At 40.8% G+C, this 16,761-nt stretch overlaps 1 protein-coding gene across 2 annotated transcripts in view; it reads right to left on the bottom strand.

The window, feature by feature from the left end:
• Nucleotides 1-16,761, bottom strand: part of SGPP2 (sphingosine-1-phosphate phosphatase 2) — a 117,710-nt gene that overhangs the window by 5,359 nt on the left and 95,590 nt on the right. The gene's annotated exons all lie outside the window — the stretch shown is intronic.

The raw sequence follows: 16,761 nt of genomic DNA, 5'->3' as shown, positions 1-16,761 counted from the left end.
TACAGTTTTGAAGAAGGCGCAAAAAGGTTCACAGTGATCCTGTAGGTGCTTAGGGAAATTCATGTATTGTCATGTTTCTCTTGATGGCAGTCTGGCCTCCCTGGTCACGGAAGCTCAGAGTCCTGCTGGTGACATCTGATGCTCCTTTCTCTCATCAACTATTCCCATCAGTCATATACTCCACAGATTCCTCCTTCATTCATTCACAAGCTCCCTCAGTCTGCCCCCACTGCTGATGGCCCACTTTACCACCCAGACTTCAGACTGTCATTGCACCTCATGCCTGCCAACCTCTGTCCCCAAACATTCACTGGCTACCTTCTTGATGGACTCCGATGAGCAACTGTTCTCAAGCATTAACGTGCAGGAGAATCCCTACAAAGATGGCTAAAATGCAGATTCCAGGGTACTGCTCTTGGATTCTGATTAGAAATGGCCCAGGAGCCTGCATTTTATTTATTTATTTATTTTATTGTGCTTTAGATGAAGGTATACAGAGTAAATTAATTTCTCATTAAATAATTAATACACATATTATTTTGTGACATTGGTTGGCAACCACACAATGTGTCAACACTCTCCCCTTCTCAACCTTGGGTTCCCCAGTACCAGCTTTCCTGTCCCCTCCTGCCTTTATGTCCTTGCCCCTGGGCTGGTGTGCCCATAGGAGTCTGCATTTTAACACCCAAAGGTGATTCCAGTGCAAGGGGTCTAAATGGCAAACTCTAAGAAATACTGGCCTATAGGTTGGTAGTCATGGAGCCCTGGTGGTGCAGTGGTTAAAGTGCTAGGCTGCTAACTGAAAAGGTCAGTGGTTCAAGCCCACCAGCAGCTCTGCATGTGAAAGATATGGCAGTCTGCTACCATAAAGATTACAGCCTTGGAAACCCTACGGGGCAGTTCTCCTCTATCCTATATGGTCATTATGAGTTGGAATAGACTCGAGGGCAATGGGTTTGAGTTTTTCTTCAGTATGTTGGTAGTCAAAGTCCTCCAGGGTAATGGTTTAATTAATCTGTATTTCCAGTGTTCTCTCTCACTATTTTTCCATTTCAACTTTCCACTCCTGTCAAATAGGTCTAGTCACCTTTCCCCAACATGGCCAGTGCCATTTTATTATCATAATTTTGCATTTACGTACAGCACAGCTTAAGCATCTCTACCCATTAAGATCTCATCAGTCCTTCTAAGGCTCAGCTCCAAAGCTACTTCCTGTCCAAAATATCTTCATGTGTTAGCACAGCTGGAAATAACCTCTTCTTCTCCCTCTTCCTGAAATGAATGTTAAGGTACTTGCTTTGTATTACTCAGAGAGCCCTTACCTTAGGTTGTCTTTTTTGTTTGCTTTCTACTTTCTTTTTATATAATTTATTTTATTTTTCTTGTTCGGGATATACATAGCAGGACATACACCAATTCAACTGTCTCTAACTGTCTCTACACACATGTATAATTCAGTGACATTGATTACACTCTTTGAGTTGTGCAAGCGTTCTCACCCTCCTTTCCGAGTTGTTCTTCCCTCCTTAACATAAACTCACTGCCCTCTAAGTTTCTTATCTAATCTTTCAAGTTACAGTTGTAAATTTGATCCCGTATAGGTACATCTTAGAAGAGCACAATGTTCAAGGCAGACATTCTTTAATAGTTAAGCTAAACTACTCTTAGGTTAAAAGAAGACTTCAGAGGATATTTTTGGTTTAAGGTTTAAAGATTATCTCAGGGCAATAGTTTCAGTGGTTCATCCATCCTCCTTGGCTCCAGAAAGTCTGGATTCCATGAGAATTTGAAATTCTGTTCTGCATTTTCCCCCTTTTCTTACATTGCCTTTTGCCACAGTTTATGTATTCACATGCCTGCACCCCTGAGTCGATTTTCAGACTCTGGTCAGAGGAGCTGAGTCTCTTGCATCTTTGCATTCTTCCTCAAAGCCCCTAGCACGGTGCTCGATACATAGCTGATGTTCAGTTATAGTCTTGGCTCCAATGTGACAAACCTTACCTTTCTCTTATTCTGAATATCTATAATATTTAGCACTCACCATTTCAATACCAAAAACAAAAACCAAACCCATTGCAGTCAAGTCAATTCGGACTCACAGTGAACGAATAGTACACAAACAAACATTCGTCTCTCTTTCTTCTGTCTTCCTTTGCAAATGCAGTTACCAAATTCCAACACATCTGACTGGAATATTCTTTCTGAACTAATTCTGTTTATTTTTAATGCATAAGGAGACTAGATTCTTTTGGTCCAGAGCCCCAGCATTTCAGGGAAAAGTTAACTTTAGCCAACATGGCTGCTGGTGTATATTTTTTTCCTTCTGGCAACACAGTTAGGTTTTCAGCCATACAAGGTACTATCGTAATAAAGACATTTAGGTATTTCTGACAGGAAAATGCTTGAACCATAGCTAATAAGCCTTCTAACTTGGGGCTCTAAATTTCTTATAACAAAATTATTCTACATACCTTCTAAAAACAAAGACTATAACGCTTGAAAATTCAGGGACAACTTTTTACATTAATTTTTTTTAAACCCACTAAACTCACGGAAACTATAAATGCTCACTAAACCAAATCTCTATCTGTAAATTGGGCCTGCTGTGTTGATTTTCCTAAATTCGGAACTAGGAGGTTATTTCTTTGGAATTGCATGGTCACGTGTTTGGCATGGTATGTAAGAGCTGCGGAAAAAGATTTCACAATTTTACAGAACAGCAAAGGCAAGCTGTGGGAGAGAGACAGTGCCAACAGAACAGAGGGACAGCGCAACACAGCACAGGGGTACCGGTGGGAGCCACTGGCTGGGGCTGGGATAATTCCCCTATGAGTCAGAATCGCCTCGATGGCAATGGGTTTAGCTTTTTTTTTTGAACAGGTGGATGGGGCGCCTGGGAGGCAGAGAGAAGAGAAGAAAGGGTGTATGCAGTTTATAGGGAGATATAAATTGAGGATAGTCAAAGATAATGGTGCAAAAAACAAATTCAAATCTCTTGTCCACAGAAAAATATAATTTGACTATAAAGTCTTCAAACAGAGTAGAACTTCCCTATAGGGTTTTCTAGGCTGTAATCTTTATGGGAGCAGATCAGCAGGTCTTTCTCTCACAGAGCCGTTGGGTGGGTTTGAATCATTAGCCTTTCGGTTAGCAGCTAAGCGCTAAACTTTTGCATCACCAGAGCTCCATATTCAAACACTAAGAGCCAGTAATTCTACCCTCAGGAATTTGTTCTAAGAAAATAATCAGAGAAAATAATTTAAATGCTCACAAAGGTTTACTTATAGGGATAACTCTTGTTGAGTTATTTCAACGCATACCAATTAAGTCCAAAAATTAAATATATGTTCCAATACAGAAAAGTCAGAAAATACAAACAGAAATGACATAAAGAATGCAGCATAAATTATAATTAAAAAAATCTGAAAAGCTATAATCAAGCATATGATAATGTTGTTTACACCAAAAATCAGGACAAAAATATACAGCTTTCTTATTTAATAATACAGCATAAACATTTTCCATTTGAAGAGATACAATTCAGCAACCTCATCTGTTTATGGTTGCAATATGTGAGCTGTATCAAGCACAGTACAAACTTTCTGTAAAGAGTGACACTACTTTTATATAAATGAACACTTGTTTGCATGGGGAAAATACCAGAAGGAAATAAACTGAAATGTTAAGGAGTTTTTATTTCTTCTATTTGGATATTACCCAGGACTACTTTCTTTTTTATGCTCTGCAGTATTTTTCAATTTTTCTACTGTCAACGTCTGTTATTTTTATCGTAATAAGAATGCAATCAAGGAGAAGACCTCAGGATGCCAAACAAAATCAGAATGTTTCAATACAGACTAAAACAAAAATAATCAGCCAATTCTTGTAATTTTCACATCACACCAAAAATCTTCACGATAATCAACACAGGTCTTAGGATTCCTCCAGGGTCTAACCCAAACCCAGTGCATCTAAGTAACATTGAAAATAAAGGTACAAAAGAGGCATTGCCAGCACTACTCCAAAGATTGTACTGTTTGAAGCATAATCAACCTTTAATTCAATCTACCAGCCAAGGTTTAAGTGAAGCCTTTCAAATTATTGGGCGCGGGGGGGGGGGGGGGTGGTGGGAAGCTATGAAACTAACATTTTCCAAAGTTAAAATGCAGAAAAAGCTAAATCCCTTTGATTTTTGTACCTAGTCTCATTTTCAATTATAAAACTTGGCATTTAGAAGAAAGCTTGAGCTTTATTATGTCTCATTCTATGAAACAACAATAAAGACAATCTAAAATGTTTAGAAAAGAATGCTAATAGAGCTATCCGAAACATCAGAACAAATTGTAGTAAATGCTTATATAAACACATAAAACAGTGTTGTTTTTAGTCAAACCCAAATGCTCTGCCTTTTGGTAAACATCTCTAGATATTTCAACAGCAGGCCCTAACCCTGAGAACTCCCAACATTTATGAATTCTGACCCTACAGCCCGTTCCCAAATACACTTTACTGCAACACATTTACATTCTATCTCCGAAACTCTTCTCTGAAGAATGCTATTGAGCAGAACAACACAACACAAGGTTAGCTAGCTAGAAAGAAGAGGGGAGAACAAACCCATTCATTCAATTGTTAGGAAAGAATGCATTCAGATCTTGGAACTATTTATGCAGAGAACTCTACGATTCCGGGATCTTCCCCTCTGCCAGGTCCCCTGCTGAGAGCATGAAGGGCCTTCTCTGCCACCGGCTGCCTTCTCAGCGCGAGCTGAAGCCAGGAGCAGAGCAAAAACCAAGGCCTGCTTCTTGGAGACGCACTTCCTGCTCTGAATGCAATCAGACACTGACACTAAAGAAAATAAGACAAACAACCCTCCTACCATTATTCTAGAAAATACGTTTTAGTTATAGGTTAGTCAGTGTTGCCTAGTTAACACACTCGAATATTTATTCTTTTCCTAGCACTCTAGCTCACAATGAATTTGCTTTTTGAGAGTAAGGCAGATGAGATTCAATAGAAGCCAAATGGCAAGAGGGAAGCAACATTGTTCATGAATATGAATATAAATGATTACAGAGAGAAACCTACACGTTATGCAATTAGCATATGCATAGGGGAGAAAAACTGAATGCACCAGCCCTAAAACATGAATTTCCTACTGAAGCACACAGCTGCCCATAGAGATCAGTGGAAAGCAGGAAGCCGGAAGCAGATTTACCTTCCACGTGGTGTCGGAGAACCTCCTGATATTAACAGGTCTTTGGGTGGGTACTAGGTCATCAATATCCTTTCTTTCTTTTCATGATTGTTCTCTGAGCCACTTTAGATAACCTAGCACTGCTCCAAACCTAGGACTAAGGACTGCTGGGGATGAAAGTCTATGGTCATAAAGACAAGCCTTAGAAAAAGACTTTTAGAAAACTCACTGGAGCTCGGTCGGTAGTAACAAGTATGTGAGGTGTATTTCAGAAAAAGTTTGTCACTTTCCACCTTCCAAAATTTTAGAATAAAATCACTTGGAAGGTAGCCACATTTCAGCCTGTGTTGAAAATTACATTGGCATTTTAAAAAGGAAATGATTTTTTATACGTGTGTTAAGATAAATTACACAAATCTTGGACATAAGGTAAAACCTCATTTCAATGTCATACGAGGGCAAAGGCCACTGAGAATTACAGAGGGGAAAGCAATGGGTTCAACTCAGTTTTTTGTCTGGTAGAAATGCAAATAATGTCTGTTCAGTGGACAGACATTGCATAAACACTACAGTTTGTTGCCCTGTAGGACATCAACCAGTTTTGTCTATAACCCAGGAATCTTCATGTAATGTTTCTTTATTCTATCGTCTATGAATATTTAGCTCTTCTTAACATTTTACTGGTTCCTTCGTTAATTACTGAGTCAACTAAAACCTTTGACACATGTTCATTTTACATTTGGACAAGTTATGCTTTTAAACTCCTGAAAATGATGCTCTAAGCCTATTGCCAGAGTCGATTCTGAGTCATGGCGACCCCGTGTGTTACAGAGTAGAACTGCTCCATACAGTTTTCTTGGCTGTGATCTTTACTGAAGCAGTTTGCCAGGCTTTTCTTCTACAGAGCCACTGGGTGGGTTTGAACTGCCAACCTTTAGGTCAGCAGCCAAGGGCAAATTGCTTGAGCTACCCAGGCTCCTCTAATTATACTCTAGCAAGTAGATAATTATTTCAGTGTTTATTCACGTGGCTAAATGTTTATAAAGAAAATTATCCTGAATGATTAGATATGTATATTTTCTATGAAAATAATTGGAATTTAATCTTATCCTCCTTTGGATAGTCTCTTTAAATAGCACTGGTGTGTCAAAAAAGTAGTAAGGCAAGTATTGTTTCTTAATGTGATAGCATAATGTAATCACAATGTAATATCAATATTAACTAGAAAGATATTTGAAATACTGTGTATTTCTCAACTTTATTCCACATACAGCATGATTTAGGAAGTAATCCCTTGTTTGTCTTGGCTTCAAAGAATCTAACAAGTCCAAACAGTAGGTCTTCATTTAACAGACAGAACTTCCCCACCCATAATTCCCACTAATATGAAAATTCTAACTATAATGAATCAGTGTGTTTGGCAGGTCAATGGGATTAGGACACCGGATCAAACAAACTTCCAGGCAGGTTATAACATCATCCTTGACAACTGCGAGGCAGCTTGCAAGAATGACAAGTACAGGGATGAGCCATCTGCTAGGAGGCACGAAAGACACTGTCAAACATTTAAGCGATTTTTCTCAAATCTGGGTGGGCAGAGGGGCCTCTGTGTAACAAGAGAGCAGAAGAAAGTCATGTTCAATGTAATGTAATTGTTAAGCAGGCCCAGGCAGGTTGGATTTTAGTTGGCATTGACACTATATTTGCTGGGGTTGGGGTGTAGATTGTTTCAAGGCTTTTAAAACTGTCTTGTACATCGAATCAGCTGCGGAGCTTGTTCAATGCAGGTTCTGATTCAGTAGGTCCAGGTGGGGCCTGACAGCCTGTTTCTAACATGCTCCCGGGTGATCTGATGCTGCTGGTCCTCCGACCATACTGTGAGTGGCAAAGACTACCTTGCCTCCCTAAATAGAGGCCACTGTGGGCTCCTCAGCTGAGTGTAGCATGTCAGTGCTTCTGGCACGCTTTCTTGAAACACACATAAAAGGATAAAAAATTACCCAATTATATTAGTGCCATGCTTGGAAGTGATATTTATAGCCTGTGAATAAAATGATCTTCCAATATAGAAACACAATGAAACCTGTGAGAGCTGGAACTCAACAGGACTGCCTTGTTTTTCCGGGTCTTGCAAGTTTTCTGTCTTCGCTGGGGTACAGTCTTACCACTTTTCTACTGCTCTCTATGAGTGGAAAATATTTGAGTTTTCCTTCTCTGACAGGTTTCTGCCTTACAGAGGTTCCGGTCTGCACAGGCTTTACTGTCCTAGGTGAAAGTGGCACAGGAGAAAGAGCTGACAATTCTTTGTTGACCTGGTGGCCTGGGTGCTCACGTTAGAGGCAAAGGAAAGCTATGCCAGGCCTTTGTTGGTGACACTGAGGGATACTGGCTCAAACCACTGAGGTCTGGCTCCCTGTCCAAAGACAAAATTCCTGGAGGGAATTCTTTGCAGGTCTTATTCTGTATTAGGAGCTGGAGATAACTGGAGATTTAAAAAAAAAAAAAATCAGTCTTGCTTCGCTGTTACACTGAAGTCAAATGTGGCCATGTTCTGCCTTTGATGAGGCTGGGCAATTTCAATTACAGCAACTGTCACTCCCTGTCATTAAGTATGTTCCCAAGTGAGAAGAAGGTAAAGCGACTTTACTATAATGGAAAAATGAGGTTCAAGATACAATGAGGTACAAGGTTGTGGTACTGGGGTAACACTTTGTTTTTATGATGTGGTGAGAACTCAGGGGTATGGTATGGAAATCAAACTGTGCAACAGACCTATGCCTTACACATGAAATCATTTTATGGAGGTTTCAGGGATTTAAAAAATCATATGAACTAGAGTAGTTACAGGAAACCCTGTGTGCATTTAAAAATATGATACATAAAATGTTTATTTCCTTCCCCAAGTTTTAAGGAGCCTTCCCACAAATATACATGAATGTAGATCCCAGGAGTATTTTTAGATTAAAATTAAGTTCTAGACCTTTAGCTGATTTTCAGAGCACAGATGCAAACTTGCCTTTTCTGTACCTGTCTATGGCACCCCAACTAATACTCACCAGACCACCTTCCACAATTTTAGAAAAAATGCCTACCTTGAAGGTGACCATACTTAAGCCTTCATTGGAAATTATGCTGACGTTTTTAATAGACAATGGTTTCTGTACATGTGTTATGAAAAATTACACAAGTCTTGGACATAGGGTTAAAACCTCATTTCGGCGTCATATGAGGGCAAAGGCCGCTGCGGATTACAGAGGGGAAAGTAATTTTTTGAACTCATTCCTACCAGAATGAGAATATGATATGGAAATGGTAACCCCAAAGGTTTACAGTTTGTTGCCATGTAGGACAGTAATCAGTTTTTTATATAACCCACACACTTTTCATGTAATATTTTATTAAACTGCCTATAAATATTTAGCTCTTCTTAACATTTTACTGGTTTTCTCATTAATTAATGAGCTGAGTAACACCTTTGGGATGTGTTCATTTTACATTTGGACAAGAGTTATGATTTTACCTTTCAAAAATTACTATTTTACGCAAATAACACGTGCCTTCTATATTTGCTTGCTGACCATGCCCTCCCCCGTGAGGTATTTTGATAAATGCCTCCATGCCAATTTTTTTTACATGTCGCTGTAAAAAAGAAAAAAAAAAAAATTAGCATAGCATGCTTACAAAAATACCTTGGGTGGCGGGACATGTTATTTGCGTAAAATTATGGTATACTCTAAACTCACTGCTGTCGAGTGATTCCAACTCATGTGACCCCATGTATTACTGAGAACTGCTCCACAGGGTTTTCTTGGCTGTAATCTTTACGGATGCAGTTCGGCAGGACCTTCCTCCACGGAGCCGCTGGGTCAGTCTGAATCTCCAACCTTTAGGTTAACATTCGATTACATGTCTTGGTAATGAGGCCGATTCTTGGGCAGTTTCATGGCTGTGATGGATAAATACTCCATCTGCCCTTGGTGACTAGCTGGACACTGATATTTCTCTCCACAAGTGACTTGGCCCAGCTAACTCTCCAAAGGTGTATTCCTCATTTTCAAAGAGCACCACAGAGAAGGGAAGGATGGATATTAATTCTGGTGAGAACTTGGTTCTACTTTTCAATCAGATTTGGGAGGTAGGACTATAAAGACTAAAAAATTTTAGAAATCAACAGTTCACAGGATTTAAAACTGATTCTCAAACAAACAAACAAAAAAGACAAAATCTCTTTGAAACTCATGTATTTGTATTATTGCCCAAAACTCAAATTAAGTGTTGTTCTGTTAAAAAATGATACAGAGTGAGGAAGGAAGTCATAAGAAATGTAACTGTCATCAGGGTAAAGCCTAAAATCTTCCTTCTCTTCTAGAAAACCCTCACATAAAGGCTTTGTGAACGAAGCAAATAATGCTGTCAGGTGCCATCGGGTCAGTTTCGACTCACAGGGACCCAGGCGACAGAGCAGAACTGCCCCGTAGGGCTTCTAGGCTGTAGTCTTTATGGGAGTAGATTGCCAGGCCTTTCTCCCACAAACCCGCTGAGTAGGTCCGCATCTCCAGCCTTTCAGTTAGCAGGCCGTCACTTAACTGTTGTAGCACAAGGGATCCTGGAAATGAATAACAGAGCTCAGAAAATTATTTACTCATCATTCATGCAGTAGCTATCATGTGCTTTTTTTTTCTTAAATTGGCTATTATATACCAAGAAATATACTAAGATAGAAGAAGAATAAGACAGTCCCTTTTCATTAAAAAAAATAATAATAGGTTTACTACCCGGAGCAAAGGAGAATGAAGAACGCCAAAGACATATGGTAAAGATGGGCCCAAGAGACAGAAAGGGCCACATAAACCAGAGACTCCATCAGTCTGAGACTAGAAGAACTAGATGGTGCCCAGCTACCATCGATCACTGCCCCGACAGGGACACAACAGAGAATCCCTGATGGAGCAGGAGGACAGTGGGATGCAGTTCTCAAATTCTTGTAAAAAGATCAGGCTTAATGGTCTGACTGAGACTGGAGGTCCCTGACGGTCATAGTCACCAGACCCATTGTTAGCCCAAGACTGGAACCATTCCCAAAGCCAACTCCCCAGACAAGAATTAGACTAGACTATAAGACAGACAATGACACTGGTGAGGAGTGAGCTACTTGGGTCAAGTAGACACATAAGACTACGTGGGCAGCTCCTGTCTGGTGGCAAGATGAGAAGGAAGAGGGGGACAGAAGCTGGTTGAATGGACACAGGGAATACAGGGTGGAAAGGAGGAGTGTGCTGTCTCATTAGGAGGAGAGCAGCTAGGAGTACGTCGTAGCAAGCTGTGTATAACTTTTTGTATGAGAGACTGACTTATTTGTAAACTTTCACCTAAAGCACAATCACTCAATCAATAAATAATTAATAGGTTTACTGTTTTTGTGAATCAAGTGAGGCTCACTCTAAAAAATGCTTTTCAGAGCCCTCTGTACATAACCCTGCTTACACAATTTTACAACTAATGGCAACATCCTATACAAGTTCTTCTGGGATCGGCTATTAGCAATATGTCATAGATATCTGTTCATGAAAACAGTACCACATTATTTTAATGGCTGTATAACAGTCTGCTCTGTTGAAATATCATACTTTATTTAACGAGATCTGATTCATGAACATTTACCGTGTTTTCATTGCTTGCTATTAAATGCATTAATGAACACCCTGTAGTGGTAGTACAGAGTGGTAACTAAAAGCACAGATTTAGAAGCTGAGTGAGATAAGTCAATCAAAAAAGGACAAATATTATATGAGACCACTACTGTAAAAACTCATGGAAAGGTTTACACACACAAAGAAATAATTTTTGATGGAGGAGAGGGGAGGGGAGGGGAGGGGAGGGGAGGGGAGGGGAGGGGAGGGGAGGGGAGGGGAGGGGAGGGGAGGGGAGGGGAGGGGAGGGGAGGGGAGGGGAGGGGAGGGGAGGGGAGGGGAGGGGAGGGGAAGGTGGGAATGGAAAAATACTAAATAGGCAATAGATAAGTGGAGGGTAAGATGGTACACAATACTGGGGAAGCCAGCACAACTTTGTACAAGGCATGGTCATGGTAGATCCATAGACACATCCAAACTCCCTGAGGGACCAAATTGTCGGGCTGAGGGCTGTGGGGACCATCTAGCTCAGTTGGCATAACATAGTTTATAAAGAAAATATTCTACATTCTACTTTGGTGAGTAGCGTCTGGGGTCTTAAAAGCCTGTGAGTGGCCATCTAGGATACTCCCCTGGTCTCACCCCTTCGCTAGCAAGGAAGAATGAAGAAAACTAAAGATACAAGGGAAAGATTAGTCCAAAGGACTAATGGACCACATCTACCATGGCCTCCACCAGACTGAGTCCGGTACAACTAGATGGTACCCAGCTACCGCTACTGACTACTCTGACAGGGATCACAATAGAGGGTCCTAGACAGAGCTGGAGAAAAACATAGAACAAAATTCTAACTCAAAAAGAAGTCGAGGATTGCTGGCCTGACAGAGATTGGAGAAACCCTGAGAGTATGGCCCCCAGACATCCTTTCGGCTCAGTAATGAAGTCATTCCTGAGTTCACCCTTCAGCCAAAGATTGGACAGGCCCATAAAACAAAATGAAGACTAAAGGGGCACACCAGCCCAGGGGCAAGGACTAGAAGACAGGAGGGGACAGGAAAGCTGGTAATAGGGAAACCAAGGTTGAGAAGGGAGAGTGTTGATAAGTCATGGGGTTGTTAACCAGTCATAAAACAGTATGTGTACTAATTGTTTAATGAGAAACTAGTTTGTTCTGTAAACCTTCCTCTATAGTACAATTTAAATAAATAAATAAATCTCTCATTCCCAGGTCAGGGGTGGGGGGGAGCACAGATTTTGGAGTCAGACTGCTTGATTTTAAATCTTAATTCAGTCCCTAACCAGCTATGTAACCTTGGCCAGGTTACCTGACCTCTCTGTGCTTCATGTGTAAAACCCGGATAGTAACAGGGCCCCCTCATGTGATTGCTGTTTACCACCCTATGCAGTATCTAATATATGTAAAGCTCTGAGAATGCCACCTAGCAAATCCTAAGTGCTCTACAAATTGTTTGCTAGTATTATATTTACTGTTACATGTGTTCTTTAAGGTAAACCCCCAGAATGGGCTAGAAGCCTAAAAAGCTATAAATGTACAATTTAGGTCTTAATACATTTTGCAAAATACACTTCAGAAAGCCTATACCAATGATTTATCCATAAGTTTAAAAACAGTAATCCTTGCTTGGCAGGAATGTGATCTGGAAACTTGTTGCCAATCTGACGAAGCTGGTTGCACTGATTTAGTGTATATTGTGGGCAAATGGATAGGATGGTACAGTGGTTAAGTGCTAGGCTGCCAACTGAAAGGTCAGCAGTTTGAAGGTTGACAGTTTGAACCCACCGGCCGCTCCATGGGAAAAAGATGTGGCAGTCCACTTCTGTAAAGATTTCAGCCTTTGAAACCCTATGGGGCAGTTCCATCTTGTCCTGTGAGTTGGAACTGACTCGATGGCAATGGGTTTATGTTTGTTGTTAGGAATATATACCATGAGCAGTTCTTGCTGGAAATTGTGCTAAGCCCTAATTTTGATTTGATTAATACAGAACCATAAAGTACCTTCAATTTCCCTTTATACCATCCCAACAAATGGCTGTCTGAACCTCTTCTATGGTAAATAATAATTTATTTTCTCCTAAAAAAAAAAAAAAAGTGGCTGAAGGTTTTACCATGAGTACTTATGGCTTCTGAAACCAGAAATAATTCTCTATTTTTACAAAAGGGTAAAAGTATTTCTCTCCAGGGTAAACAGAAACCAGTGGGCATAAGAACATGGTGACTGGTGCTCAGAAACCCAACCGAATTCCCTTTTCATCTCGGGATCTTGTCCAATGGGGCACAAGAGAAAGTCAGGCATCGTGAACTGTGATCTGTATCACAACTGACTTTCTTCTCCGTACCAAGTAAGGCAGTTCGAAGTTTGTTTCTGTTTTTTAAAAGTGGCTTCAAACAGCTTGAAAAAACACACCAAATATGCTCTAGTCCAAAGCCAGAATACAGTTTTGTATGGTCTACACATAATTTAATATTTGGAAGCCTTTTCAACGTTCTCCAACTCCAACCAAAACTAAAACAATACTTAGGAAAAAAATAAATGAGTGCGCAAATAAAACCTAGTATCTATATAATTATCTGCAGATCAAACCATTTAGAGACAACAAAATAGAGCAGCATTTCAGCTAATTTGAGTTCAAAATAATGGAACAACCGTTCACTATTCAAATTTCAAATATTCACTAACAACAACAAAAAGTCTGGCTAATTTTACCATCAATAAATTTGGAATGCCTGGTTTTTAAGTCAAAGAACCTTAAAATCAATGCTGTCGGTTGATTAATTTAGGGCATCACAAATATACTCAGCCTCTTTTTTGATTGGCTGTGGTCTTCCTTTCCCCATAAACACAAAATAAAATATAATGTCCAGTTTTTGAGCCTTTGAAAGAATAGGAACAATGCACCCACACAGATGTAGGAAGAGTATCATTGGAGCTTTGTCTGCCCAACACCCCTCCCCTCTTCTTCTGGTTCTCTGTACTCCTTGACCAGCATTTGGTACAGCAATCAGCTCTTGCTCAGGTTGGGCTAATAAAATATCTTTCCTGAAACTATCCTCACTGGAGTCCTTTTAGGTTGTTGTTGTGGATGGTTGTTGGTAGGAGGGGACAGAAAAGCTGGACGAATGGTTGAGAAGGGGAAAGTATTGACATATTACGGGGTTGGCAACCAATGTCACAAAACAATATGTGCATAAATTGTTTAAGAAGAAACTAATTTGCTCTGTAAACCTTCATCTGAAGCACAATAACATAAGTGAATTTGAAAAAAAAAGAAAATCCTATGAAGGACTGTTCTACTCTTGACACGTGGGCTCGCCATGAGTCAGAGTCAGAAAGTGGTATGTTGCTCACAGCACTTTAGTGCCTCATCCAGGTGGCTGGCTGCCTGCTTCTAATAGCTCCATGGCATAAGAGGGAAGAGACAGTCATGGAGAGAAATCATTTGCTCACTGCACACATTAAGAAATCCCTCCATGTCAGACGTGACTGGTTTGCTGTTGATGTCATGGCTTCACTGACAGGCTCCAGCGAGACTCGTGGGTAGGCGAGTAAAGCACAGTGAGATACTCAACCTGTATGGTGGTGTCACCATCCTTGCCGAACCAGCTCTGGCCCTACCTCAGGGAAGGGCAATTTATCCACCAAGCTGCCCAAGCAGGAGATTTTGGCACTACCCTAGTTCTTCCTGTCCCACACGCCCATCAGCCAGGTGGTCACCAAGCCCAGTCAATGCTGGCTCTTAAATATTTCTCAAGTCTGTTCTCACACCACTGCCAGAACATCATTTCCAAATCTGACCAGGTGATTACCCCCAGACATCCATAGAACAGAGTTCCAATTCCTTAGCAAGACCAGTCAAAAGACCGCTGCCCATTCTTCTGGCCAAGAAGGCCTGGAGGGTACAAACTGTTAAGCACTCAACTACTAACTAAAAGGTTGTCTGGTCTGAACCCATCTGGAGGCATCTCAAGAAAAGCTTGGCAATCTGCTTCTGAAAGGTCACAGCCATTAAAAATTCTATGCAGAGTTCCACTCTGAACACGTGGGGTTGCCGTGAGTTGGAATCAACTCGACGGCAACTGGTTCTTTCGCTATTATTCTGGCTGCAGTTCCAGCCATGTGCTCTGTGCTTCTCACTGACCTGCCTCTTGCTCCTAAAACTTGCCGTGGTCTTTCTCTCCTCTGCACACTGCATATGCTGTTCCAGCTACGTGGAAAGCCCTGTCGTCCCTAAACTCCCCACCTGCCAACAGCGCTTACAGGTGAATGGGTTTGTTGTAGGAGGTGACTTCCCTTTTGATCTCATATTGCTCGAAATTTTTAAAAACTGAGCATTTACAACTTATGTAATTAAATAAATGTGTGTATCTACACAGAGACACTTAAAAAGTCAGTTCAAACGTGAGGTCTTCCCAAATTAGATGTTGCTTCTTCTCACTCTTACAACACCTTGCATTTAATGCTAGTTATAGTACTCAAAGGACACCTGGTGGCACAGTAGTTAAGAGCTTGGCTGCTAACCAAATTGGCAGAAGTTCGAGAATCCAAGAGCACCTCCTGGGAAACCCTATAGAGTTCTACTCTGTCCTGTAGGGTTGCTATGAGTTGGAATTGACTCGATGGCAACAGGTTTATAGTACTCAACATATCTAGTAATCAGTTTATTCATCTGTCTCCTTTGTAGATGTTGAGACCCAGGAGGATGGGGCAGCGTTCTATTCACCTCAGTATCTCCTGAATCTAGCACCAAGCATGGCACCCCGTAGGAGTTTTTTTTAATAATATTTTATTGAGTTTTGGGTGAAAGTTTACACAGCAAGTTAGGCAGTTCCGATTTGACAATTTCCACACAAATTGTTCAGTGACGTTAGTTACATTTATCATAATGTGTCAACATTCTCTTTAATTGTGTTGTTTGTTCCATTTCCAGTACTCTTATTTCCCTGATCCCTTATCTTCTCATCTTTGCTTCTGAGTAATTGTTGACCTTTTGGTCTCATACAGATGGTTTTTAAGCAGAGCACCAATCTTACGGGTAATAACCTTTATTTTGTGTGCCTCTCTGCTAATTCGCTACAAGGTGATCTCAGGAGATAGGCTTGGTACTAGGTTTAAAGTGTGTCTCAGGGCTATCGTCTCAAAAATCCTCATAGGAGCTTTTTGAGTCACTGCTGAATAAAGGAGACTTTACCAATCCACAATTTAACTGTATCCTACTATTTAAACCAGCTACTAGAAACTATGCACCATCGTACGCTGGACCCTGCCTCTGGCCCTGTAGCCTGACTTGTGGCCTAGGCCTGAGTCAGGGTCTGAGATCTTTATGAAACAGAGCATGACTATGAAAGAAGCCTTGGCCCCCAGTGGACCAGGATGGTGGTGAGGAGTGCAACAGTTGCCATGGCTCTTGCTCTAGTTCCTTCTGTAACAGTCTCTCCACAGGGTGGCTGTACCATTCCTTATATCTGTATGAAAGGTCTGATCTATCTTCTCCATAAATATTTGTCCATATCCCATAGTCCACATTAAAAAGAGGGGAAAAAAATGTAGCTATGTATTCTTTTCTGAGGTGGTTTTTGTATACTCTCTATTCATGTCTACAGCTCCACATTCCTGTTTCTGCTTTGGTTTCACATTTCACCCTGAGTACCCAAGATCACTTTTTATTCAAACCTACAGAAATTAAAAAGTAGCCCTGGATAAAAGAAGTGCCAAAACACCCAAGAAAGTTCTATGAACATATTGAGATCGAGCCTTTTTACAGTGCAAAGCAAAGCAGCAGTGTAGCAAACTGAGAGTGTAGGCTTCCTCTTCTCCCCTCTCCTCTTGGATGGAGCCACCAGACGCAGTGTGCAATGGAATGGGAGACAGCAAGGATGTGCCTGGGTGGGCTGGATAATAAGGCTGCTCCCTAATT

Source organism: Elephas maximus, chromosome 6, assembly GCF_024166365.1.
Source record: "Elephas maximus indicus isolate mEleMax1 chromosome 6, mEleMax1 primary haplotype, whole genome shotgun sequence".
Taxonomy (NCBI): Eukaryota; Metazoa; Chordata; class Mammalia; order Proboscidea; family Elephantidae; genus Elephas; species Elephas maximus.
The sequence above is the reverse complement of the archived record's forward strand: the minus strand, read 5'-3'. Positions and strand labels throughout refer to the sequence as shown.